The sequence below is a fragment of the Berghia stephanieae genome, chromosome 1, assembly GCF_034508935.2.
Source record: "Berghia stephanieae isolate SIO BIC M18660-M18661 chromosome 1, UCSD_Bste_1.3, whole genome shotgun sequence".
NCBI classification, from domain to species: domain Eukaryota; kingdom Metazoa; phylum Mollusca; class Gastropoda; order Nudibranchia; family Aeolidiidae; genus Berghia; species Berghia stephanieae.
In genome coordinates, this window is record NC_088360.1 from 89,202,213 (window position 1) to 89,228,986 (window position 26,774).

The 26,774-nt window shown below is 35.9% G+C and overlaps 1 protein-coding gene and 1 long non-coding RNA gene across 5 annotated transcripts in view; one reads left to right on the forward strand and one right to left on the reverse strand.

Moving 5' to 3' along the window:
* The window catches only part of LOC144960917 (uncharacterized), a 14,503-nt gene extending 13,300 nt beyond the window's left edge, over positions 1-1,203 (reverse strand). Inside the window, exons 1-2 of the long non-coding RNA XR_013642988.1 lie at positions 1,125-1,203; positions 386-485 (exon numbers count right to left, since the gene is read on the reverse strand). This is a non-coding gene — a long non-coding RNA (uncharacterized LOC144960917). The remainder of the gene's footprint in view (positions 1-385; positions 486-1,124) is intronic.
* Positions 1-26,774, forward strand: part of LOC144960882 (uncharacterized) — a 265,062-nt gene that overhangs the window by 96,087 nt on the left and 142,201 nt on the right. The window lies entirely within an intron of this gene.

Consider the following 26,774-nt stretch of genomic DNA (forward strand, 5'->3'; position numbering starts at 1 on the left):
ATTGACAGTAGTTTTGTGTTGATTTGAGAGCTTATCCATTAAACAACAAAGAGCCCTTAACAATTTGGGTTATGGGATCTAAAAATAAGTATACGTTGTAATGACCCCATCTGTCAAAAGATTTAAAACTTGAAACAATCTGACCGAAATGAAAAATATAGTATGTGACCCACTCCCTCAAATCAGTATTATGTAGGAGTAATATTGATGCTCATATTTGAGTTTATAGTGAATATTTGTGAAAGTTTGGGTTACGTTAATGAGTTAATAATATACGATTCTCACACTCTAGCCTTTTCGAATTCCGGACGTGTTCCCAACCCCTGCATGAGCTTGCGAGAACGGCTGTTAACGAATTAAATTCACTTTTCGACATATTGCTTACCTCGATATAATACCGATTTTAATTGATGGGGCAGATTTTTTTAGTCACTACACATCAATATCGCCGAATTGTGTGTACAGTCCATGTGGTAGTCGCATACCTGTGTAGAAGAGATCAATTTGGATTGCGTAACAACTACCTGGTAATTGGCTCGTTAATCCATTCTATCAACCGGTCGCACACCTATTTATGCAATGATAAGTGCTGTAATTCAAAAACTACCTACGTCCTAATAATTAGCCTCACTATCCCGCTGTATGTACTCTGAAAATATATTTTCAATATTTTGGCCAGAAAACTCGTCCTTAAAACATTATATTGATCAATTAAAATGACCCTCATTTTGGTAAAAAAAAATAAAAAACAAAGAAAAAAACCTCTGAAACTTGGGACAACGGAAGGACGAGTTTTCTGGCCAAAATTTTATATTAGTGGGTTGAGGTTTTTTTTCCAGAGTAATGGCAGATTTGAACATGTAACAAAATTTTTGAAAGCGCTTTTAAAATGACAAATTAATTTACTTGTACAAAATAAAATCTCATTATGCTGTCGCTGCGTGTCGCCTTGACCTTCAGATCAAGGAGGTCCTCCTAGTTCGAGTCATGTTGTCTTTGTCTAAAATTATTCCACTGGCTCCTAAAAAGCTATATTATTATTTATCTCGTCCTAATTACTGTCCATCGTGAAAAATAAACATTGCAAGGCCATTAAAGTATGCTATTTTTAAGTGGATACGAACCATTCAAATGCTATGTTTGATTATCTCATTGCAAATGTCAACGTCAATGCCCGGGACCGAGTGTCACACGCGTTTTCTCTATGCACACTAAAGCATTTTAAATGTCAAAAGGAGAAGAGGGGTGAAAACCCAAAACAAAAGAGACACAGACGTCGATTAGAATGTGATTATAGGCTCGAAGATTTAGCAAAGTGACAATAATGAAACTCCACAAGCTTCATATCAACTGATAACGTCTTGTTACATTACTGTCGTAATCTGGAAAAAAATCCATATTATTTAAGAATTTGGCCAGAAAAATCGTCCTTCAAATATCAATCGATTTAAATGACCCTCATCTTGACAAAAACTCTCAAACCTAGGACGGCGAAGTCCCATGTTTGAGAGTTTTTGCCAAGATAAGGGTCAGTTAAATCGATCTATAATTGAAGGACGAGTTTTCTGGCCAAATTTTTAAATAATATGGATTTTTTCCAGAGTACGGCAGATTAGCTATTGAATATAAACCAGACCAGATAAGGCAAGAGTTATAAACAGCCCATGACATACCAACTGAGCTCCTCCTATTATCCATATTCTAAGGAGGAGGAGGAGGAGGAGGGCAGGCTCCCTGTGTTCAGCTTCTTAATTGAATTGTGTTGTCCTTTTCCCCTTTCTTTTTTCTTTCTAAAACTCCATTAAATTGCTGTTGTAAATCAAAGTTCCCATTTTATTTTCGTAATATCAATGGTAATCCTTCTTTGTAATTATGATGTCGCGATGTTATCATCTCTTATATCTTTATTCTCTCCTTCTCTCTCTCTCTCTCTCTCTCTCTCTCTCTCTCTCTCTCTCTCTCTCTCTCTCTCTCGCTCTATCTATCTATTTATCTATCTATCTATCTGTCTGTCTATCTATCTATCGTCTTCTTTATTTTCTTCTTCTTCTTCTTCTTCTTCTTCTTCTTCTTCTTCCTCCTCCTTTTCTTCTTCTTCTTCTTCTTCTTCTTCTTCTTCTTCTTCTTCTTCTTCTTCTTCTTCTTCTTCTTCTTCTTCTTCTTCTTCTTCTTCTTCTTCTTCTTCTTCTTCTTCTTCTCCTCCTGTTTAAATTATGTAGCAATCCTGCCCCCTGCATAATTTGTTTACCTCGTCTCCTCGCCATTCTTAATAATAGCGTTTACGTTCATGACACAAAAGCATGTCTGTCAGTTGGAAATTAATCACAAATAGCAGTTGTCTCAAATTCTTTTTCAAGGTATACGTTCAAACTTCTGGAATAAAAAAAAGCCTCCTTTTCCGGATATTATAGCTGTTCAATGGGGACACAATAACAAGGCAACGTTAGTGTCATCATCGGCAGGTTGACTGTTGTTTACATCAATGTACGGTCGATTTCACACTTTCATCGGATGCTCGAGGGTGGCCTTAACATGACATAAACACACTATGGAATGATAGTTTTATCGCCACTTACATTCGGTCATGGTCAGAAAGTTGCCCCTTGGCCAGAGTACTGTTTTCTTATAGCATCGCTCATCAATCACTTTTGGTTTATTTTTTGTTTTTGTTTTTTGGGGGTTTTTTTTTTGTGTGTGACCTAATGCACTAGATCGTAGCTATCGTTAACTCTTATAGCCTGACACTGACCAAAACATGACGTCAAAAGACTTTGGCCACAAAAGAAATCAAATCATGAGTTGTATTCAATAGTTCAACCAACCAAATAACTTGTTTCCTGTAGTAGTTGTAGTAGTAGTAGTAGTAGTAGTAGTAGTAGTAGTAGTAGTAGTAGTAGTAGTAGTAGTAGTAGTAGTAGTATTAGTAGTAGTAGTAGTTAGTGTAGATAAGTAGTAGTAGTAGTAGTAGTAGTGGTGGTGGTAGTAGTAGTAGTAGTAGTAGTAGTAGTAGTAGTAGTAGTAGTAGTAGTAGTAGTGGTAGCAGTAGTAGTAGTAGTAGTAGTACGGCAGATTTCAACTCACCAGAAGCTATACAAACCTAAACAATGACGTCAAACTATCAGGGTTCTAGTGTCGGGCTATAAGTTAAAGATGGCTATGACTACATACAACATAAAAGTGCCGCAAGCGACTTTGCTGCCCTCACCCCCGACTTCTGAAAAAAAAACGGGGACAAAAAAGAGACAAACTTTTATACAAACTTCTAAATTATAAATTGATAAACAGTTTCTTTTTCACATTCCATTCATTGGTCCCAATGTTTTATATGCGGCTATGTGGTCTAGTGCTATGACACTCGCTTTCGGATCGGAAGGTCCTGGGTTCGAGCCTCGCTCGGCGCATTGTTGAGTGCTTGAAAAAGGCTCTTTACTCACATTCTCTCACCGTACTCAGGTGTAAAATGAGTGCTGGCCGTTGATTCCTTTGTCTCTGTCGGGAAAAATGTGTGATATTGCCAAACAGGCGTCATGTCTTGTTCTCCATGTCACATGTTGCTGTTATTCAGGAACCCTTTGTAAAGCGCTTCACTCAAAATCAATTTCCGTCCCTTTGCATGTGAGCCAGTGCTCTACCAAGTGAGCTATCGGGACCCCCAGCATAAAGAAATCAGATTCCACATTATGAGTTGCGCCCAGTAATTGATGAACAAACTGTATCGCGAGGAATTAGATGTACTATGAATTGGATTAATACACAAACATGACATTGGATTGATCAAAATTTATATTTATACATTGTGTGAAATTACTTTAAAATCGGGAAGGCGTGTTTGAAACAATGTCAGGCAAAATAGAAAGAAAAATCAATAGAGAGGAATCATAAAAAAAAAAAAAAAAAACATAAAATCGCCAATCTCACGCTTTTTTTTTTTCTAACTTTAGAATTGGAATCTTCAACCTTCAGACTGAACAGCTTTAAACAAAATTTAATAAAACGAATTCAATCCACGAATCACGTTAAAGCATAATATACGATTCTTTCATCTTCTTATATTTATTAAACGAGTTTTTTGGGGGGTTTTTATCGTGCCCAATAACACAATGAGCTTGAGGGGATGTGTTATTTATTGCACGAAAAAACTATAACGAGTTGTGTTTTCGAACGAGAGGGGTGGAATAATACGCTTTATATTGAATAGGCAGGTTAATCTATTAAGTCTTTAAATCAATTCTTATATCTATTATGTGATTCCCAAGTTTATTCAAACGCTCCATAAAACGTACATGCATTTTATTGATTAACATGGCTATCTATCAACCATGCGTGTTAAATGTTAAATCGCCTTTCACGCGTGCAATATATGGCATGGTTTACCATAATACTACAATGAATATTAAGCAGTATGTAAATTAGACGCCTACGTCCGTGTTTACTTCCATGTGTCAACAGCGATGTACTGTATTATTCCAAGGCCATTGCGTGTCACCGACATAACACATTGGCCCAATAAAATGAGATCTCACATATTAGTTAACACTATACTACTACAACTACAACAACAACAACAACAACAACAAATCTACTACTACTACTACAACTACAACAACTACTACTGCTACTACTACTACTACTACTACTACTACTACTACTAGTACTACTACTACTACTACTACTACCACTACTACTACTACTACTACTACTACTGTTGCTGCTGCTGCTACTACTACAACTACTACACTACTGCTGCTGCTGCTACTGCTACTAGTGCTATTACTATGTTACTGCTACTACAACTAAAATTATTATCGTCGTCATTATCATCATTATCATTTTCATTATAATAATAATAATTATAATTATAATAATAATTATTATTATTATTATTTTGATTATTATTATTATTATTATTATTATTATTATTATTATTATTATTATTATTATTATTATTATTATATTTTTCATTTATTTATTTATTTATTTTAAATCATATTATCATCACTCCCATTTTAATCATTTTCATTGCTTCATAACAATGATGAGAATCATATCACCATCACCATCATCATCATCGTCATCGTTGTTTCGTCGTCAATGCTATGAAATCTAAACAAGTCGTCCCAGTTTTTATTTTGTTACGACCAAACCTGATAATATTCAAAATTCATTTTCGCCCAACAAATCTAAACTTAAATTTGTTAATTCCTTTGCCAGCCAGAGCTGTTCATTCAAAGATTACAGACCACTACAAATAACTCTTCCTCCTACCCATAAATTATCAGCTGCCCAGATCTCACCCTACCGGCGTCCTCGCTTTACCTGCTCTTTAAATCATCAGAATTGTGTTTCCCGTTACGCACACCTTGTCCCCGGACTTGGTGTCACCTGCCTTTTGTTGCTCTGACAACCCAAACGCCGAGAAACCTCAAGCCGGCTCAGACTGTCTGTAATGGAGGACATACATTGTATGTAATATAATATACATACACCTTATCCCTTATCCTTTGCTATAGAAAACACTGATTTTCTCGTGGGGCCTGTACATTTTCAAAACATTGATTCTCTCTCTCTCTCTCTCTCTCTCTCTCTCTCTCTCTCTCTCTCTCTCTCTCTCTCTCTCTCTCTCTCTCTTCTCTCTCTCTCTCCTCTCACTTTATGTGTATGCATGTGTGTGTGTGTGTGGGTGTGTGTGTGTATGTGTGTGTTCCTTCCCCCATTTCCCTCTAATAATGATACGTTTCTGTCTCTCCTGTCCCTAATTTTATTCATTCTATCTATCATTATTTAGCACGCAGGTATCATCAGTGTGGTCTCCATCGTTATTATCATCATCATCATCATCATCATCATCACCACCATCATCATCTATGATACACCACCCTTATCCTCATCGATATTATTAACCTGAACCTCACCACTTCCTACAATTTTCCAATGCCAATAATATAAGACTGTTTACATTAACTGAACCGGGTTTTATCCCGGAAAAGTAGCATGGCAAGCAATTGCTTGCCACCTTTGGAGTAGGACGCTATTCTTTAGCAAAGTACTTTCCTCCAGATCTAATTTGCCTAATTTGTCTAATCTCTTTTGTGTTCAGTGAGTTCAGAAAGATAAAATTTTTGACCGGACCAAAATCAATATGAGTTCCGTTGATTGTATAGCCATCGGGTCATGACTTACAATATTATGACTTCCGACAAAGTTAAATGCAAAATTATTTATTTTTTAAAGAATAAATCCCATGGGGGCAATTTGTCTCTAGGGTCTATTCCAAGGGAAGACTGGAATAACCCAGGGGTCAGCCGCTTTGCAGCGCTGCAAATTGAGCTAGGGCGAGGTGACTTGCTCAAGGCCACACAGCGCAGCGGCAGGTGATCGAACTCAGTACCTTTTGGGATTGTACGACGCAAAGACCGTACCACTGAGCCACGCAAGAAGATTATTCCTCCCTATGATTAGTTTAAATTTTCGTCTAAGACTTATCCCCGTGATAATTTGAAGCCAGTATCTTATTGACACAGGTATTTATTTACACAGTACCAATGATGATGACATCGTTAATGATACCTGATATCCGTGTTTAGTCATCGTCACCATCATACAGTCCATGTTTGGCTGGAATAGTATGTATGTCCTAAGTAGTACTATCAACCGCACTCTGGCAAAATACTTTATGTTTCATTTTGGCATTAAAACGTTTATACTTAAAACTATCGATCGATAATATAGCTATCAACGTTTTAGAAAGTGCGGCTATGTGGTCTTTTTTATGACATTCGCTTTTGGATCGGAAGGTCCTGGGTTCGAGCCTCGCTCGGTTCATAGTTGAGTCCTTGGAAGAGGCTCCTTACTCACATTCTCTTACCGCACTCTGGTATGGATTGAATTACTGTTGTTTCTGTCGAAAAATAAACTTGTAATATCGCGTAACAGACGTCATGTCTCGTTCTACATGTTACGTGTTGCTGTTGGTCAGGGACCATTTGTAAAGCGATTTGAGCACGTTTAGTGATATTGCCCTATATAAAAGCTCAAGTTTAAAGTCTCAAACTTGATACTTATTTGAACTCTCAAGTTTCAGACTTTTGTATTGGAGGATATTTTGATCTGATTTGAAGTTCATTTTTTTTCTGACCAAAATTAATGAAAAAAAAATGTTCCTTTATAAAGTACGGTAATTTTTATCATTGTCCACAACCACCATAACTTTAGTGTTATTGAACTTCGAGTTAGCCATGCTGTCCTAGGTCTCAATTGCCCTTTCTCTAGATAATCTGTTTCTCTTATAGTTTAGTTATACAGTCAAGTGACATTTGATATGATGTTATGTGAACGACTAAAATGAAAACTGATTGCCAACTCTGCGTTGTGACTTTGGATAACAGCGATATTAGTTCAAATTTCCCCTCTCGACTCTGGTGCGAATACGCTCCTGACAACTTCTATAACGAAACTTACATAAAGGTTATTATATACAAAGACGCGCATCTAGCGGGTGACTTGCTCTGTATGAAATGAACATTTAATTAAATACGGCCTGTTCACGGAAAGGGTGATAAACTCCTATGAATGTGGAGTTCATCTGGGAATATACTTTTTGTGTGCACATAATTTTCAAAACTAATGGACAGAAAGTAGAACAACGTTTACAAACACATTTTACCTGTACCACATTCCATGGTCATCTGTGTCATTCGTTGGGTATGGGAGGTCCTATAGGTCTTTTGAGGGCATACCGATCGGTCACAAAATGGGATATTATTGGCCCGTAAAACCACTGTGTAAAACCACTGTGGCTGGTTTGTCTATAGAGATATTAGAGGCATTAAATCATCTTCCTATGACAGTTAAAACAGGAAAACATTTATCTTCTTCATTTTCTTCTTCTTCTTCCTCTGCTTCTTCTTCTTCCTCCTCCACCTCCTCCTCCTCCTCCTCCTCCTCCTCCTCCTCCTCCTCCTCCTCCTCCTCATTAATATTATTATTACCATCATCATTTTCATCATCATCATCATCATCATCATCATCATCATCATCATCATCATCAACCTCGTCGTCGTCCTCGTTTTACTGGTACTACTAAGACTACAACTACTACTACTACTACTACTACTACTACTACAACAACAACAACTACTACTACTACTACTACTACTACTACTACTACTACTACTACTACTACTTCTACTACTACTACTACTACTACTACTACTACTACTACTACTACTACTACTACTCACTACCTACTACTACTACTACTACTACTACTACTGCTACTACTACTGCTACTTACAATAATAATAATAAAAATAATAATAATAATAATAATAATAATAATAATAATAATAATAATAATAATAATAATAATAATAATAATAATGTTGATGACGATGATGATGATGATGATGATGAGTAATGAATATAACCCAAAAAAAATGCCTCTACTTTATGACTCAATAAATTTGGTTTCTCTCCTTTGTGTTAAACGCAATGCCAGTAGAATAGATTAGCTAATAGTGTTAGTTGTATTTGTCGCCATTGATCGTGTGTATAGGTGCAGTTAATGTAATTAGTGAGTAATACAAACACGTTGACCTAACATTTCCACTACTCAGTGATCGATCTCCCTCCTCCTCCACGTGACATTTATTATTCCATGTTATGATAATGTAATAAAAAAAAAAACAATCGACGAAATACAATAAATACAAAATGGTAATATGTAACCACTCTCCACATAACGGTATTATGTCGCAATGATTAAGTTGTTGAAAAATAAAATTTATAACCAGAAATATCAGACTTGCATTGATTTTATATGCTTTAGTGAAGAGACTGCGTGTCATGTTTAGTTGACTAAATACCAAAAATTCCTATTTTTGACTCGTTTAGCTTTGATTTGACTAATACCGTTTTGAGACGATGGGTCTCATATTATATTTAAACTAATTTTGCATTACACTGACAATACGCATAGTTTTTCCTTTGGACCAGAAATCATAAGCCAAGTTTGAATTAGACCCTGGCAGACGCTGTGACGAAAATTAATAAAAGGTTGATAATACAATGGGCATCAATAATAAATTTATTACATTCTGATATCAATTAATATGACTCTCCACCCGTCCAAAAGTCTCAAACATAAGACATAAGAAGATAAGCTGTTAGTTTACAATTGTAGACACCATGATGACATGGCTGGCCAGATATTTGTAATAGATCAAGATAACATCGAGAAAGAACAACATATTTTGGCCATAAAACTCGTCCTTCAAATAGTTAAAATGACCCTCATCGTGTCAAAAACTCTCAAACAATTGACTCTCATTGAAATCCGAGTTTTGAGAGGTTTTTTTTTTTTTGTTTTGTTTTTTTACAAGATGGGGGTCATTTTAATCATCGGTATTAGAATCATGTTGTTTTGTTTAAGCTTCGAAATTGATACTTTTTGGGATTTTGAGCCGCCACATCATGTCAATAAATTGGCGCAATCGCAGATAATTTTATTTGGGAAAAACGCGCTCTTCTAAATATTTTTTCATATTTCTTACATCTTTTGTTGATATTTCGAAAAGGACTAGGCTTTGTTAACGAATTTTGATTACTTTAAGCAGTTATATTAATTAAGACTTAAAATACTTTTACAATGCACAGATCATTGCACCATGATATTTATTTGCCCTGGTGAGTAATGTTTTATTGACAAAATGACAGTTTATTTATTACTTTTAATTTGTGAAACATTACCACCAATAACATTTTAAATAACAGCTTTCGTGCAGACATTCCATCTCTTTCTAGTTGTATTAAAAGCCCCTGTCTTCCTGTAACCCGATGTAATGGACTGTCAGTACCATGTGACAGAACTTTATCTATTTTAGCCAAATCCAAATTATTGAGCTGTCAGGAGCAAATTCAAGTACAGAAAGATGCAGATAGCTATATTTTTAGATGTTAGATGTATTTTGAGACTGTTCCAAAAAGGTCATTTTCTTAAATTTCGACACAAAAGTACCCCAATACTAAGTTATTTGAACCAAATATTAAGTAAGCAATTCTTTTTCACTATGCATGGCTCAGCGTGGCTCAGTCGTATGGTCATTGCTTCGTACCCGAAAGGTACAGAGTTCGATCACCCGACGATGCGCTGTGTGGCCTTGAACAAGTCACCTCGCCTTAGCTCAATTTGCGGTGCTACACTACGGCCGACGCCTGGGTTATTCCAGTCTTTCCTTGGAATAGACTCTAGTGACAAATTTCCCCAATGGGAAATAAAGGGAATTTTACTTTATTTTACGTTCACTTCTGTGGCTGAAATAATGAAAAATAAACCAAAACTGCCGATATCTCTCTACTTGAGTAACTGGATCTTTAGAATGTACTAGGCGACAGACTAGAGTCCCATCCTAAAGATTGCGAAAAAAAGATCATGCTGTCAGCTCAACGTTATTGGTGCTGTACGTTTATCTAAAATACTCACAAACATCCGCCAGCGGAATATAACGGACCAACCTGCAAAACGATGTGTAACCTTGAAGATTACAGTGTGATTGATAGAATTTAGTGAGAATTGCTCATTAAAATAACTGTCTCAAGCAATAACAAAGAACTGATTGACGTCAACAATATACACGGTGATTAATTTTGGCTCTATTGACTTTGTGATGTCTGGCAAATTAAGATGTCTTGCATTCTTATTGAATGTACATATATATATATATATATATATATATATATATATATATATATATATATATATATATATATAATTCTTGTGCTCAATTTATTTTTTGACATCCAATCCATTCTTTTATTATTGATGACATGTCAAGATGTAATGAGAGAAAAAAACTTTTACAGGCGATGTTTCTTTTAACTCTAACATGACTTAACATATAGTACCGATTTCATTGAGAAGGCATTAATAGCAATGTCGTCTCAGACTTCTAATAAGCCCTGAGTTACATCGCTATTTCTGTTTTCTTTGCTGAAAACACACATTTTGTATAGAAGTTATGTTTTATATAAATTCAGTTTTGCAGATAAAGGTTAATGATGAATGCTCGGAAAATTACGTAGGAGTCGGTGATGAAGTTATGGGCAAAGAAAACCGATATCATGAGTAATTTGTATGAGCTATTTAGTATAGTTTGAAATCGATAACAATAGCATAGATAAACAATTGGTAGCGACTTGATTAGAATGTGTATCGCCGAGTCAATGGCTTAGGGGTGGGACACCTGCTTGTGTCTCGAAAGCTCACAGGTTTGAACTCGGGTAAAACCCTTCTTACGACTTCGATCGATTTATATATATAAACACTTTCCATCATCGTAAATAGAAAATGGAAACGATACAATAACCCAGTGTTGAACATTTTTTTCCATGACTCTTAAAAACTGATATTATTCGCAAGATTAAAAACACAAACTTTACCGATCTGAGCATGGATAGGGTATTTCTCAAGGGGTTTCTCAGATCATTGCGTCGAAGAAAGAATTGAATGAATATTCAGAAGAATTGATTGTAAAAAATGTATACCTGCATCTCAAGGGACGCAGGGGAAATCCTTGCATTCCCAAATAACTCCATCCATCAAATGAATCAAATGCTACCACCATGGTATACATATGTATATTGGATGTTTATTTTATACCAGTGCTTGCCCCCAATTGTTTCTCTCCCACACATACCCATTGAACGATCATCATTTATCAGGCATTTATCTAACACGTCCTACGAATTCAAGAGTCTTCATGATTTATTTCTTCTCTTAGCAGGCTGTATTATGGGGTCAGTTTTCTATTTCAAACATTTTTGTTCTATTTATCCTATGATATCTGCGAATACTCATTCATATCTAAGTTTAATGGAGCACAATGTGAAAAAGCCCCTTACTGAAGGACCGAACGACGGGGTCAAAGTTTTGCAATTATAATTGTCATCCTGCCGATCACTCACAATGCTCAACATCGCTCCACTTTATTATTACAAGATGAGACAACAACCACCTGACCACCAACACATCACACATCTCGTATTATATTATGCCATCATGATGGCAAGATAAAAGCACGGGCAATAACATCGCCAGGCATGATGGATGACAGCCTCGTATTTAAACAATAAATGCATTACCGTCCGCTTCATAGCTCAATAAACGTATGGATCGCTACGTAAAATGTGTAAATTGATATAGAGGAGTCCGTGGTAATAATTCACAAAATCAGTAATATGACTCTTTCATCCATGATCCCATTTGCATTAAAACTGTCTATGTACAATAATTGAGTTATTGTAATGGTAGAATTAAAAAGTTTCCACATGCCCGGAAGGCGAAACAAGATCGTTAACAAAAACTCTCTGTTACTGTTAATTTTTCTCAATGATTTTCACTTTCCCTGTATGTATAAAATCTGTAATATTAATCTCCTTTTTTAATGGCGTATGTAAAACATTGTGACTCTTTTGTGAATTATAAGGTAGAAACTATTTTCTCTTCTGAAAAGATATATTTTCTTTTGTCGACTTTGAAAAATGCGTTGCTCAGAGAGTATAATGTCTTATATTCTTTTGTAGAAAAATGACTGCCATTTGAAAGTAGGGCATTGTTGGTATCACAGGCGCTTTGCAATTATACTTTAGCATTCTTATGGCCTTTTATTCACAATTTGGTGGGCCCATATGTTTGATGATTGTATGATTCTCACGCCGTGAATTGGACCATGACATTTATTCATCTCCATACTCTAACAGAGACCATGACTATTATTTATGTCGAGAGTATACATTGTGGTCTGCCTAATGTAAATAAAATTCAAGGAAAATCCATAGACATTCACTGTGTTGTTTAGCAAGGAATGATAATGAACCCATCATCTAATATAATGTACATTTCGACAAATGTACGTATTAGGTAATTTGAAAGGCTTCGGATCGCAAAAATATAATAAACAATGGAGGTTTTAGGTGCAAACCCTTCATCACCAACCATTTACACTTTTTGTTAATATTTTACGATCCCAAGCTTCAGGCAATCCCCACCACTCTCTGCTTTTCTCGTATACAAAGAATAATTATACGATATTTCTTTGGTTTCATCTTTACCAAAGTAGACAGTCATTATATACTGTACACAAGCACTAAGGCAAGCTATACCTAAAAAAAAAAACCTATAACCATCCCCTTTCCAGTTTCTCTGGCACTCTTTCAAAATCGTTTCCGTTTCTATTGATTTCTTGATGTGAATATCTTTCTTTATGTATCTTCCCCCAAAATTATAAATAGAACTAACCAATCGGAGATTATAAATTGTGACAAGTAGTGTCAACGATTAACCCTCTAATATTTCAAGTCAATGGAATTTTGTTTGACGGAGCAGGTGTCGACGAAACGAAATAATTGAAAATCTTTTAATCAGTTAACTGCCGTACTATGAAAATAATCGTATTTAAAAATTTGGCCAGAAAACTCGTCCTTCAAATATTGATAGATTTACCCGACCCTCATCTTGGCAAAAATTATCAAACCTGGAACTTCCACAAAGTCCCAGGTTTGAGAGTGTTTGCTAAGATGAGGGTCATTTAAATCCATGGATATTTGAAGGACAACATTTCTGGCCAAATTTTTAAATATGTACCTTCTTTCCAGACTACGGCAGTTAAATGGTTAAGAAAATGACATGTCCTCATCAAGACAACTGCCAGAATTGAGAATTGAGTGCGAGACTATTTCTGTACGAACTATCAATCATTTTATTCGTAATAAAATGGATGGCTGCAGAGCATTTTAAAATACATTGATAACTTGTGGAATGTTTTAAGTATTCTTTTATAATTTGGTTATACAATATGCAGAGGGTATTAGTGTGTGTGTGTGTGTGTGTGTGTTTGTTTGTGTGTGTTTGAGCGTGTGTGTTTGTAATCAGCTGTTTGATGGATATATAGATTGATAGACAGTTAAATAGATTTATTGTGAGTTATGAGGCAATGATCACTGCTATCAGAGTAAAGGTAAATTCCATCTATGAAGATGACTGATTGCCAGTAATAAGTAAGGTTCGTACATTTATAATGTGCTGTTGCTATTAGAAGATGCCACGGAACAACATTGCAGCATACTTTCATAAGAACATGAATAAACTTTATATTTCTTTTTAAATTAGACGCCTTAGAAAACACGATTATCACCGTCTAAATCCAATTTGTGTTTTTGAAGTCACATAAATAGTTCGCTAGTTTATAACATTGTTGGATGGCGAAGGACAAAAATAATTGATGTTTTTCATCTTTAACATTTCCTGGAAGATAAATGTCAACATAAAATACCACAATATAGCACAGCCATTGACAAGAGTATCGTGTTTGCCCTTCACGTTATGTGAATTTTGTCAATATGACACGAAGCGTCTTTTTATCATGGTCATCTCTTGGTTGAATCTCCCAATACCCCTTTATGTCCAAGTGTCCACTGCTCTGTGTTTATCAAGATGACAGGAAGATAATATTACTGCAAACAAATTGGAATGCGTTACTATTGAGACGTTTGTGTGTATAGAAATGAAAAAAATATATATAAAGACTGAAGTCAAGGTAGAAATGGCTAAAAATCAGAATCTTAAGGATCTGAAGTCATGTCACTTCATTTAATATGTGATAATAGGATTCAATAGTCTGATGTCACGGCCGCCCAGTAGCGAGCAGCTTGGTTCTAAATAAAGAAAACCGGTACTTTTTATTCTTCAGGTTGGCTAGCACTTTTCCACACGCCATGTGATCAAAATGTATAGAAGTCAAAACATGATTAGATTTATAATGGTTTTCTCCTCTGGATACACTATTATGCTCGTCAGAGAACTATTTCATAAGGGCGCCCGCCATTGTTCCGATAGTTTAAAACCAGTTACTAAGTTACTATGCGTCATTACGAGGGAAGTGACGTCACGACTGTTGAATCCTATTGAAATTGCGTATAACACTTTCAATCTAAAAACAGAGGAAATGTCAGGACTAGGTGTGATGTCATCATTTTCCCAGCGATCAGTTTGAAGCGAGTGTCATCTTGTCTTATTCGGTGAAGCGCAAGAGACGAGCTAGATAATACGTTATGAATATAATCTGATTGGCAAAATGATCCTGTTGCAGTGTAAATGTTAAAATGATGGTATTGACAATCATATCAGGGTAATAAACACATATAAAAGTACTACACCCCAGTACTCTGAAAAAAAAACACGTACTTAAGATTTTGACCAGAAGATTCGTCCCTCAAATATCGATCGATTTGAATGACCCTCATCTTGCCAAAAACAGTCAAACCTGGCCAAAATTTAAACAATTTAAAAACATGCGACACGCCGTCTCAGTCTGGTAACACGTAGAAGTGGTACAGAAAATTGTTGTTTAGTGAAATTCGAGTCAACTTAATAGAGGAAAGGAATAAAGGTAATTTTGCTTTTCATTGTATGTTTGGGTATGATTAGCAACCTTTAGTTGCACATTAAAGGTGCAAGGTGGATGGTTACTTTTAAGTCTCAGCATTTTAATGTTTAGATACAAAGGACCATTTTAACAATCATTGAGAGCGATCGGAATATATATTATTTTAATGATTCGCGTCCTGTTTTAAAAGGATGTTTCCGTAAAGGTCATCTGTTAAACCATTTTTTCCATTTTCAAGGCCGTTTAATTTTGTCCCAATTTTTCAAATGTGTAAGCAGTTCACGATGTTCCCTCATGTTTCCCCCAAGCCTAAGGCTAAGTTATTAAAGAACTATATTTAGTCATAACATAAAAACGGACCCTGGTTATGGCGTTCATTTTTATTTAACCATTTCACTGACGTATTCTGGAAAAAAAAAAGACTCGTATTTTTTTTAATGGCCAGGATACTCGTCCTTCAAATATCGATCGATTTCAATTACTTTGGCAAAAATTCCCAAATCTGAATCTTCGCGAGGTAAGAGTAAGAATTTTTGCCTCTATGAGGTTTTCTTTAAATCGGGCGATCTTCCAAGGACGAGTTTTCAAGCCAATATTTTTTATGCGTGTCTTTCCCGAGTTCGGAGTTATCTGATTAAATGGATGTGTCCTTAAATATTTGTGACACTCATAAACCCAAGTCCACTTTTTTCCATGTTCAAAGCTATCTACACTTGTCCAATTTTTCGAACGTGTAAACAGTTCACGAAGCTCCCCCTTGCTTCGCTTAAGACTACTTTAGTATAGATCTGTATTTATTAGTCAACTACATAAAAACGGGCCCTGATTAGATGACTTTAATTTTTTTACTTAAATAGAGCTCAAGTGGACTAAAGCGGAACGGGGTATCATAAAAAGAGAGCTCCTTCAATTTAACAACTGGACAAGAGAATGGAATCTAAACCATCTGAGGAGCTATTTTGCCTTTTCATTGTATTATATTATAAGGCACAGCCAATACGTAGTGGTGACTTTCATATCAGTCTAAAGCCACTTGATTGTGGTCAGATACTGGGTGAAAGCCAACCATCGGTCAGTCTGTAATAAACACCAGTTTATAGTCTCCAATGTGTAGTAACATCTGGTTGGCGAAGGATTCGATGATTAAAACTGTCTGACTTTTGGTGGCAAAAGATAGTAAAATATTATCATGGTAGAATATTGTCCTATAATGACAAAACATTTTATTTCAATATCATGTGTAGGCCAGAAAACGTATACTTTAAATGTTGATTGTTCAAGATGACACCCCCCCCCCCCTCTCCCGTCACATTAAAAAAAGTTTCAATTAATAGAGTTCCAAAAAAAAAAAACTGAAAAAAAGAAGGCTCAGGATTTAGACTTTTTGACAATTTTCGGGACATTTAAATGAATCGATGTTATTTATTGTATACATACCGCTGTTGTACTCTGGAAAACATGTGTTTGAAATTTTGCACAGAAAAATTAGTCTATCAAATATCGATCCTTAGAATGTCCTTCACCTTGGCAAACCCCTCAAACCAGGGACTTCACGGACTCCCAGGTTTGAAAGTGTTTGCCAAGATAAGTGTCATTTTAATCGATCAATATTTGGAGAAGTAGTTTAAGGCCAAATATTAAATACGCATTGCTCTAGAGTGCGACAGTATAGGTTTTCTGTCCAAAATAGAAAAACAAATTCATTGTGTCGGTGTACGTCAGTATTAAGGTCATTGCTTACGGACATCGTTTACTGGGACTGGTTTGTGGCTTTTACACCTTGGCTCTAATCTACTGTCATTATAGGATTAGCGTCATAAGGTAAATGATACATTCGATTTTGAGATAAATGGATGAGGGAGAGTCAAGCGGATGTTTATGATCAGTAATCTTCTTCTTGTATCTTTGGTCGTGGATGTAATCATTCTTCTTCTTCTTCTTCTTCTTCTTCTTCTTCTTCTTCTTCTTCTTCTTTTTCTTCTTCTTCTTCTTCTTCTTCTTCTTCTTCTTCTTCTTCTTCTTCTTCTTCTTCTTCTTCTTCTTCTTCTTCTTCTTCTTCTTCTTCTTCTTCTTCTTCTTCTTCTTCTTTTTCTTCTTCTTCTTTTCTACAAAAAATTACTACTACTATTACTACTTCAACTACTATACTACTACTATTACTACTACTTCGTTTTACCTCTTCTTCCTCATCCTCCTCCTCTTCATCCCCCCTTATTCTTCTTTTTCTCCTTCTCCTCATCCTCCTTCTCATCCATATATTCCTACGCCTCCTCCTCCTCCACCTCCTCCTCTTCCTCCACATATTCCTCCTTATCCTTGTCCACCTCCTTCTTCTAGTCAAGTTGAACTCTCTTCCTCCCATTATGCAGCACATTGTCTGAACCGAGAACGATAAATAGAATGGCTATAACATCAATGAATATCCAATTTATTCATTTTTTATTTAACATTAAAACGGTTACTTTTGGTACATAAGACTATGGAAACGATGAGCTGAATGAATAATATCAATGATGGTAATACATGTAAGCACTCAACAATTGGCTCATAAGATGGAAGTATTAATGCAAAAACATTCCATCGCAATGGGTAGTTTGGTATCTGCAGAATGTGAGTGTCTTCGGTTTTGAATGAAAAGTGATGAATGCTAGGGTATTTTTACATATGGACGGACTACCATGGAGTGAATAATCTTCTTGTTTTGTACAAATCATGAATATTAATATTCTTGTGGTAATGACCATGAACCTGAGTTAACCCTTCCATGCAAATGTGGACCTGTACTTTATTTTTGTGTTTTTCTGTTTGTTTGTTTTGTTTTTTTTTCTTTTTTTTTGTTGTTGTTTTTTTTTTTTTGTCAGTTCTGTTGTGCTTTCCGCTCCCATAAAAATGTAGATATGATTTACGAGTCAGTCTTTTTGTGTGTATTTTTGTGTTGTTCTCATGCGTTAGTTCATCAAAATAAATGCTTTATTTATTTCCCAGCTGTACGAACCGCCTGCTATGAGTCCTTTTTGCTCTATCACACTTTATAATATTTGTCACAGCCTATAGACTTTCTTACTGGAATCGAGCCCGTTAATGTGTGTGTTAAAAGCCTTGTCCAAGAAAATAACATTGGAGTCAGACAGTGACTACGCTTGCCATTGCTTATCTTGTTACAAGACGAGATGTTGGACCGCAAAACCAATTACTCTCAAGAGACCCCCCCCCCCCCCCCCCAAAAAAAAAAAAAAAAAAAAAAAAACAACCCTCCTATTACGAACCATAGGAAAATAGTCTCGTTTCGTTACCAAACAAGCAATCATATTATTATTCTGATTTCTTTTGTACAGAACATCACAAAATGTAAAGATATTTTTTAATAAGATTCAACAGTCGTGAAGTCACTTCCCTCGTAGTAACTTAGTAACTGGTTCCAAACTATAGGAACAATGGCGGGCGCCCTTATTAAATACTTCTTCGACGAACATAAAAGTGTATCCCGGGGATAAAAACATTATAAATCTTATCATGTTTTGACTTTTATACATTCTGATCACATGACATGTGAAAAGAGTTCTAGCTATCATGAATATTATTACCGATTTTCTTTGTTTAGAACCAAGCTGCTCGTTGCTGGCCGGACGTGATATCAGATTATTGAATCCGATTGTCATAACTAAAAAAAACACGACACTGTTGTAGAGCTCTTTTTGACTAACATTATTTTGTATAGATAGTATGCGCTTGGCTGAGAAGCTCACAACATTGCCATCCGGAAGTATAACGGACCAGCACACAAAAGTATGTGTAACCTTGCACGTTTATAGTTGAGTTAAAACACTTTAAAGAGAATTACTCACAAACGCGAATGGCAAAAATCAATAACAAAGACCTGAGGGACGTCAACTTCATACTATCTATGTGTTGGGTCGGTGTGAAGTTTGGGGGACAATTTTGAAAAAATGGCTGGTACGGGGAGAGTTAAAAGGGGAAAAAAAAAACAATTCTTAGCAAAATGTGTTTATCTATCGCCCTTATTGGACCTGAAGGCTGTATCACCATGAAATGATTGGTCAGTAGCTATATTTATAAAAGATATAATTGTGCTATTGATCTGATAATGTATCCGGCACCAAACAGACTCACGACCAAATTGCACATAATTTGGAGTTAATCCATAGGGAATATGAGGTATTAATTCATAATTCCTGCTCTTGAGATCAAATCCTGTTTAGCTTTCTCAATAATTCATTCATGCATGTATTTGTTCAGTTCAAACAAATCTCTGTCATATCGTTTACAATTTGCAGATACTCTCATTGTTCTTCGCTTAATTAGCAAATCAAGGAGATCATGATGATGTAATCTTTTGCTCAATATTCCGTTTTGTTTGACCTCAAGTTAAACTCTATGCTCGAATTTTAAATATTTTTTTCTTTCTTTTATTTATTTATTTATTTTTTTTTTTTTGTTCATTTTTTTTTTTTGTTATTAGGCAGAGCTCTTACGGGTCGGCGATGTGATGATTTAGCCAACTTGCCGTTGGATAAAGATAACGAATTTGAATTCTGAGGGAGGCACTGTGTTTTTATGTCATCATTTCTAAATGATCAATTCCAATAGTCTAGTCTTTTTGCGCATTTAATTGGAACCGGAGATTCCTTCTCCTTGTGGTTACCCCATCTTATTTTTAATTATTCCTAGATTCGAGGTTTTGATCCTACTATAAATCTGACACCCATTTAAACCAAAGGCGCATTACTGTTATTGCGCTATAGGCGAAAACAGTTATGTTTGTACTGTATTGATTTTACCTGATTGGATTTGTTGGTTGGAAATTCTATGTTAATGTATGTTTTATATTGACAATTGCTAAAAGATAAATCTTTGAATTGCATTAAATTGTGCTTACAAGACGCTTTTTTTAATTTTTATGATTTATATCGATGACTTAGATGATCCTCAACCTGACAAAAAAAATTTAAACCTGAAACTTTAGAGAAGTTAGTCTATAGTTATTTAAATGAATGAAAAGATAGAAAAATTGATTAAACCTCAGACTGAGTATCTACGTACTTAGCTTTATTGAAAATGATTTTATGCTATCTCGTAAATTTGTATCACTTGATTGGATGAATGAATGCATGTATTTTAAGAGAAATGCAACGAAACTGAAAGAGAAACAACACGATTAATCTCATTTTGCTGAAAATTGATTTGGACATGTTTAAATGTTTCTTTGATGACTGATTATTGAAGGAACATGAATGTCTGGAAACGTAAGTGTTTTATAAACTTATTAAAAATATAAGAAAAAAGCTCTGTCCAAAGTTGTTGTTTTTTTGGGGGGTTTTTTAATACCGCATTAAAACGGTATTCTTTCGGAGTGACTTAACTTCTCAACACCAAATTGATATTGAAAATAAGAAACATTGGTTAAGTTAATATTCTATTTCTATCGTGTCGTTTAAGAGCTAATATGCTGTACAAAATATTTCTTTTAAAACTTGAGCTTTTATATAGCTCAATATCCACTAAACGTGCTCAAAGCACTTTACAAAGTGTCCCTGACCAACAGCAACACGTAACATGTAGAACGAGACATGACGTCTGTTCGGCGATATTACATTTTTTCCGACAGAAACAACGCTTTTAACGGCCAAGTACTCCTTTTACACCTGAGTACGGTGAGCGAATGTGAGTAAAGAGCCTTTTCCTTCTTGCATCGGGCAAGTCTCGAACCCAGGACGTTCCGATCCGAAAGCGAGTGTCATACCGCAAGACCACATGCTCTTTGTAACTTTAATTCATCAATAGATATCTCAAAGGCATTATTGAGTCCTAGGAGTGGCTGAAAGTGAATGATGGATACGTTTTAATCGATATATTTTTGATTAGTTATGATGTAAGTGATGGTTATAGTTATCATATCTGGGAATGTTTGACCTGAATCTTTCTTTAACCAATGCAACCTTTATTATAAAAAGTTATGTAAACTAAAATCAAACATTTAGTCATTTTGGCTTTATAATCATTGAAAACCTTTCGTTCACTCCTATAATATAAGCGGCAAAAGGCTATGGGCCACAATTCGTTATAATTACTGAGAAATGTGTTGTCGTGAATACGGGCGAAATACAGCTGTTGTCTCACCCGCCATCATGATTAATAGTAGGCTGTGTAAACACCAAAGAATGACTAATTATATTTTAATCGTAAACATAATATTTTTTATGGTTTTGATAATATCCCTGACTGCTCTGGATTGCTGTTGTGGTTGTCGGTGCGTTATAGATTTCCCGTGAGTTGAAAATGAAAAAGAACAATGGTTAAATTATACGTCTTATCGGGACCAATATCTTATTATTTTTATTTTGAAATTAATAATAACATCAAACTATGATATTCCACACTATAAATTAAACTTAAACTTGAGCATTTAAAAAGAGCAAAATCCACTAAACGTGCTCAAAGCGCTTGACCATGTGTCACTTAACACGTACGACGAGAAAGGACGCCTGTTAGGCGAAATTACTTTTTTTTTCGACAGAGACAACGCTGTTAACGACCATCTACTCATTTTCCACCTGAGTGCGGTTGGAAAATGTGAGTGAAGAGCCATTTCCAATGACTCAACTTTGCACCGCTCAGACCGGGACTCTAACCTGGGTCTGTTAGACCAGGTAAAAACTGTTTTTGTCGATTCTAAGGGATGACGGGCAATTGCACTTTAAACACTTCAGAAATCGGAATATACTCTTGTACCATGATTCTGAAGAATACTTTGCTATATTTAATTATTATGAAATATTAATTTGTCAGCGATAAGACTTATTTATTCGTTTATATACTTTTTAAGTGCACATGCAGTCTTTCAAAGAGCGTATACTATAATCTTAGACAAAGTCAATGTAGTCTGACATTGGGTGAAGAAGCTCACACTATTGCCACCCGGAAGTAATACCAACCAACACACAAAACTATGTAACCTTGAACGTTTATAGTTTGGTTAACACAGTTTAGTGAGAATTACTCATAAACACGGATGGCAAAAATCAATAACAAAGCCATCTTCGTTCTATCAATAGGTTCACAAAAGACAAAGAAAAAATAATTATGTTGCGCCTAAAAAGTGTTGCTTGTCGAAGGTTTTGAACACGCGAAAATCTCGTCATTTGGTTCAAATCGACCTGGAAATGTTACCAACTCCACCACAAATCCCGTGTCCTCACCTGACCATTGATTAATTATAACGCATAGACGTGATGATTCATACCAGCCCTGTATTATGACGGCTTTTCAGTTTCTTGGCACGTCGACAGACTCGATAACCTTAGGTGTGACTCCAAATCATTACCATAATCGACCTTCCTGCCTTATTTTGACGAAACTCGTTATTCTCAATTTGGCCACAAAATGTTTACTATAGACAGTATGCGCTTGGCTAAGAAGCTCACAACATTGACACCCAGGAGTATAACGGACCAACACACAAAACTATGTGTAACCTTGAACGTTTATAGTCTGGTTAATACAGGTTTTTTTTTAAGGGTATGGCATAAGTAATAACAAAGACCAGATTGACGTCATCTTCGTTCTATAATATATCTACGAATCAAGTCATAGCAACTTGCCTATTTTTGTTTTTTTTTAATTGGGACTTTTAAATTTCCTCGGTTTAAGAATGTTTGGCAATTTATTCTCCTCTTTCCTATCAGTACAGTATGTGATTGATTCATATGTATATGAGATTAAGGTTTTTACCTAAATTGAGAAATGTGTGTTATGTCAGTGTACATCAGTGCTGAGCGAGGTTTATCGGTTACATGTAATAAATATGGACGACGGTCTTCTTATTATTTTGTTCTTAATTTACTCACTTGTGATTTTTTGGTGTGGGTTTTATATTAAATATTGCACAAGATGCAATTGTATTGGTAATCATTTCGGGACTAGTTCATTCAAATGGACGTTATTTGCAATATATATATATATATATATATATAATATATATATATATATATAATATATATATATATATATATTTAATAATGAAATGCGAGAAAGATAGAAGTGTTATTCATAAGATAATAAGCGGATAGTCAGGTAGATAGATCGATAAATAGATAGATTGATTGACTGATTGATTGATTGACTGACATATAGTTAAATTGATAGATTGAATGAATGATTGAGAGACAGACATATAGATAGATAGATAGATAGATAGATAGATAAGATAGATAGATAGATAGATAGATAGATAGATAGATAGATAGATAGATAGATAGATAGATAGATAGATAGATAGATAGATAGATAGATAGATAGATAGATAGATAGATAGATAGATAAATAGGGGTAAAGAGCGCGGAGCGTCGGTGGGGATGGAGAGAAAAAGAAGCAAGAAGTAAAAATGGAAGCAGATTGATCAGCATAAAAAAGGCTTAGCTTGAAATTGTACTGTTTCCATTACTATAAAAATGGAACAAAATCATTTACCTATATTACTGTCATTTTCCTTGTTCGAGCTTCACCTACTAAGCTCGATTTGCATAGATCGGCTTGAAAAAATTCGGTACCTCGTGGGGGCGACGTAGTCCTTTCGAAACTGGGAGAGAAGTTGCAAGGCTACTGCACTTGCAAGCGGAGGCACTGGGTGGCTACAAACTGACTAAGGTCTAGAACCTGTCTAACAGAGGCCATCCTACATCAGTGAGGACTTTCCACCTGTCCCACGTGTACACGTCGCGACAAAGAACACGAAACCTCAGAGCATCTGGTTGAGCATTGTGTTGTGACGAGGCTACCGGGCGGGATAGTGACTGTACACGAATGCGGCATCGAATTCGCCGTCAAGATAGAACGTCGTAATATTGTAGTGTGAGACGAAATTATTAGGAGCTGCTACCATCTTCTTGGGTCCTCATGACATCACTGTAGCACGCAATCCTTTGGCACATCAACTCGTTACAGTGTGACCTCTTGATCTCATTTTCATTATCGATCACTTGATCGGCCGATTGATTGATGCGTTTGTGTCGTAAGAAACAATAAAGGATAGAAATAGATGGTGTAGGCGTGGGTGACGGAAGTTTTGGTAGCTCAGTTGGCAGAGCACTCGACTCACAAGCAAACTGATTGGTTTAAAACTGGGTCGAGTCGGGTTGTTGTATCGTAACCCCCCCCCCCCCCCCACCCTCCTCCCCGTTCTTCTTTACTCCTATTAGAATACGGGTCAGATAAATGGTGATATGTTTCTGATCTATTGGTGGTGTGTGCGGTAAGCAAATAAATAGTTTGCAGTGTTTATTCAATTCAATTTTACTATTTTGAATTGTTAATTATTCTTTTTTAGTTTTGAGAATAGGGTGTTCTACCATTTTTAACCTTTATCCATAACTTATAGATAAAAACCCTCGTCGACTCACTCTTCTGGCTCTCGGTCTATATTATAACCTCCGATATCGGTCAAAAATGAGACCAGGTGGCTTTTTTAAAGAAGAATATAATATGGTAGGGAGTACATTGCCATAGACTGCTTCGTTATCGACTTCCTCTTTACATCATCTCCCTTGCCCCCTTCTTGTTCTTCTCCTCCCACTTCCTCCTCCTCCTCCTCCTCCTCCTCCTCCTCCTCCTCTCTCTCTCTCTTCTTCTTCCTTCTCTTCTCTTCTTCTTCTCTCTTCTTCTTCTTCTTCTTCTTCTTTCTTCTTCTTTCTTCTTCTTCTTCTTCTTCTTCTTCTTCTTCTTCTCTTCTTCTTCTTCTTCTTCTTCCTTCTTCTTCTTCTTCTTCTTCTTCTTCTTCTCTTTCCTTCTCTTCTTCTTCTTCTTCTTCTTCTTCTTCTTCTTCTTCTTCTTCTTCTTCCTCTTCTTCTTCTTTGCGTTCTACTTCGCGATCTATGACTTTGCCATCAAAAACTTTGCCATGTTATACATTTACTTAAGCATACAGTCCATTTTAACGCAATTCAGACCAACACGCTCAGCACTCAACAAGAAACAGTTTTCAGAACCTAAGAATTGATCACCTTCCAACATTTGCAGTTGCCATCCACTGACATGGCATCCCTGATTAAGTATCAGTGCGGGTAAAAGGATATAATGCATTCTGTTTTATCCCTCAACTTATCAGCTCCCTCATATTATATTTTCAACCAAACCAATTCCACTCTCCTTGTCAATTTAGAACGCCTCTACCTACCTACTACTCACCTGCTATTAGCAGGGTTGAAAAAAATGTGTGCGTGAGTGTGTTTGTATATTAGTGTGTGTGTATGTGTGTGTGTGTGTGTGTGTGCCTGTGTGTGTGTGTTTATGGATTTGTTAATGAGAAGGCTGATTTATTCGTTTTAGCAAATTTAATTCAAAGAAAACCATTCGTTTCCTTTCATTTTATTTTTGTGAAATGAAAATAAATTGATTTTGACGACAATTAAATCCTGGCGCTAATGAGCAAGCACCTGGTTTTGGATGATTACTCTTACGATGACATCATCGGCCTTTGAGGTTAGAATTCAGGCACGTGTCGTTTACCGTCTTTAAATTGCCAAATGAATGATATGAAAAATGATGATGGGTCTGGGTAAAATGGTTGTAACGATGATGGCGATGATGATGATGATGATGATGATGATGATGATGATGATGATGATGATGGTGATGATGATGATGATGATGATGATGATGATGATGATGAAGATGAAGACGACGACGACGACGACGATGATGATGATGGTGATGATGATGATGATGATGATGATGATGATGATGATGATTATGAAGATGAAGACGACGACGACGATGATGATGATGGTGATGATGATGATGATGATGATGATGATGATGATGATGATGATGATGATGATGATGAATGATGATGATGATGGTGATGATGGTGGTGGTGGTGGTGGTGGTAATGACGATGATGATGATGATGACGACGACGACGACGACGATGTTTATGATGATGATAATGATGGTGATGATGATAATGATGGTGATGATGATGATAATTTCAAATGAAAGTGTTGACACGAAATGGATTTACCCTCCCCTCCCTCCCTACCCCTCCCCCCTGGACCAACCTCTATAGATAGAATGCGCTTGGCCAAGGAGTTCTTAACATTGCCATCCGGAAGTATAACGGACCAACACCCACAAACTCTGTGTAACCATGAACTTTTATAGTCGGGTTAATACAGTTTAGTGAGAACAACTCACAAACGCGGATGGCAAAAACAATAACAAAGGCCTGAGTGACGTCATCTGCATACTATCTATTGTCACTAACTTAATGACAACCTCGGCCTGAATTAAACTCACAATCAATTCATTCCTTATACCACC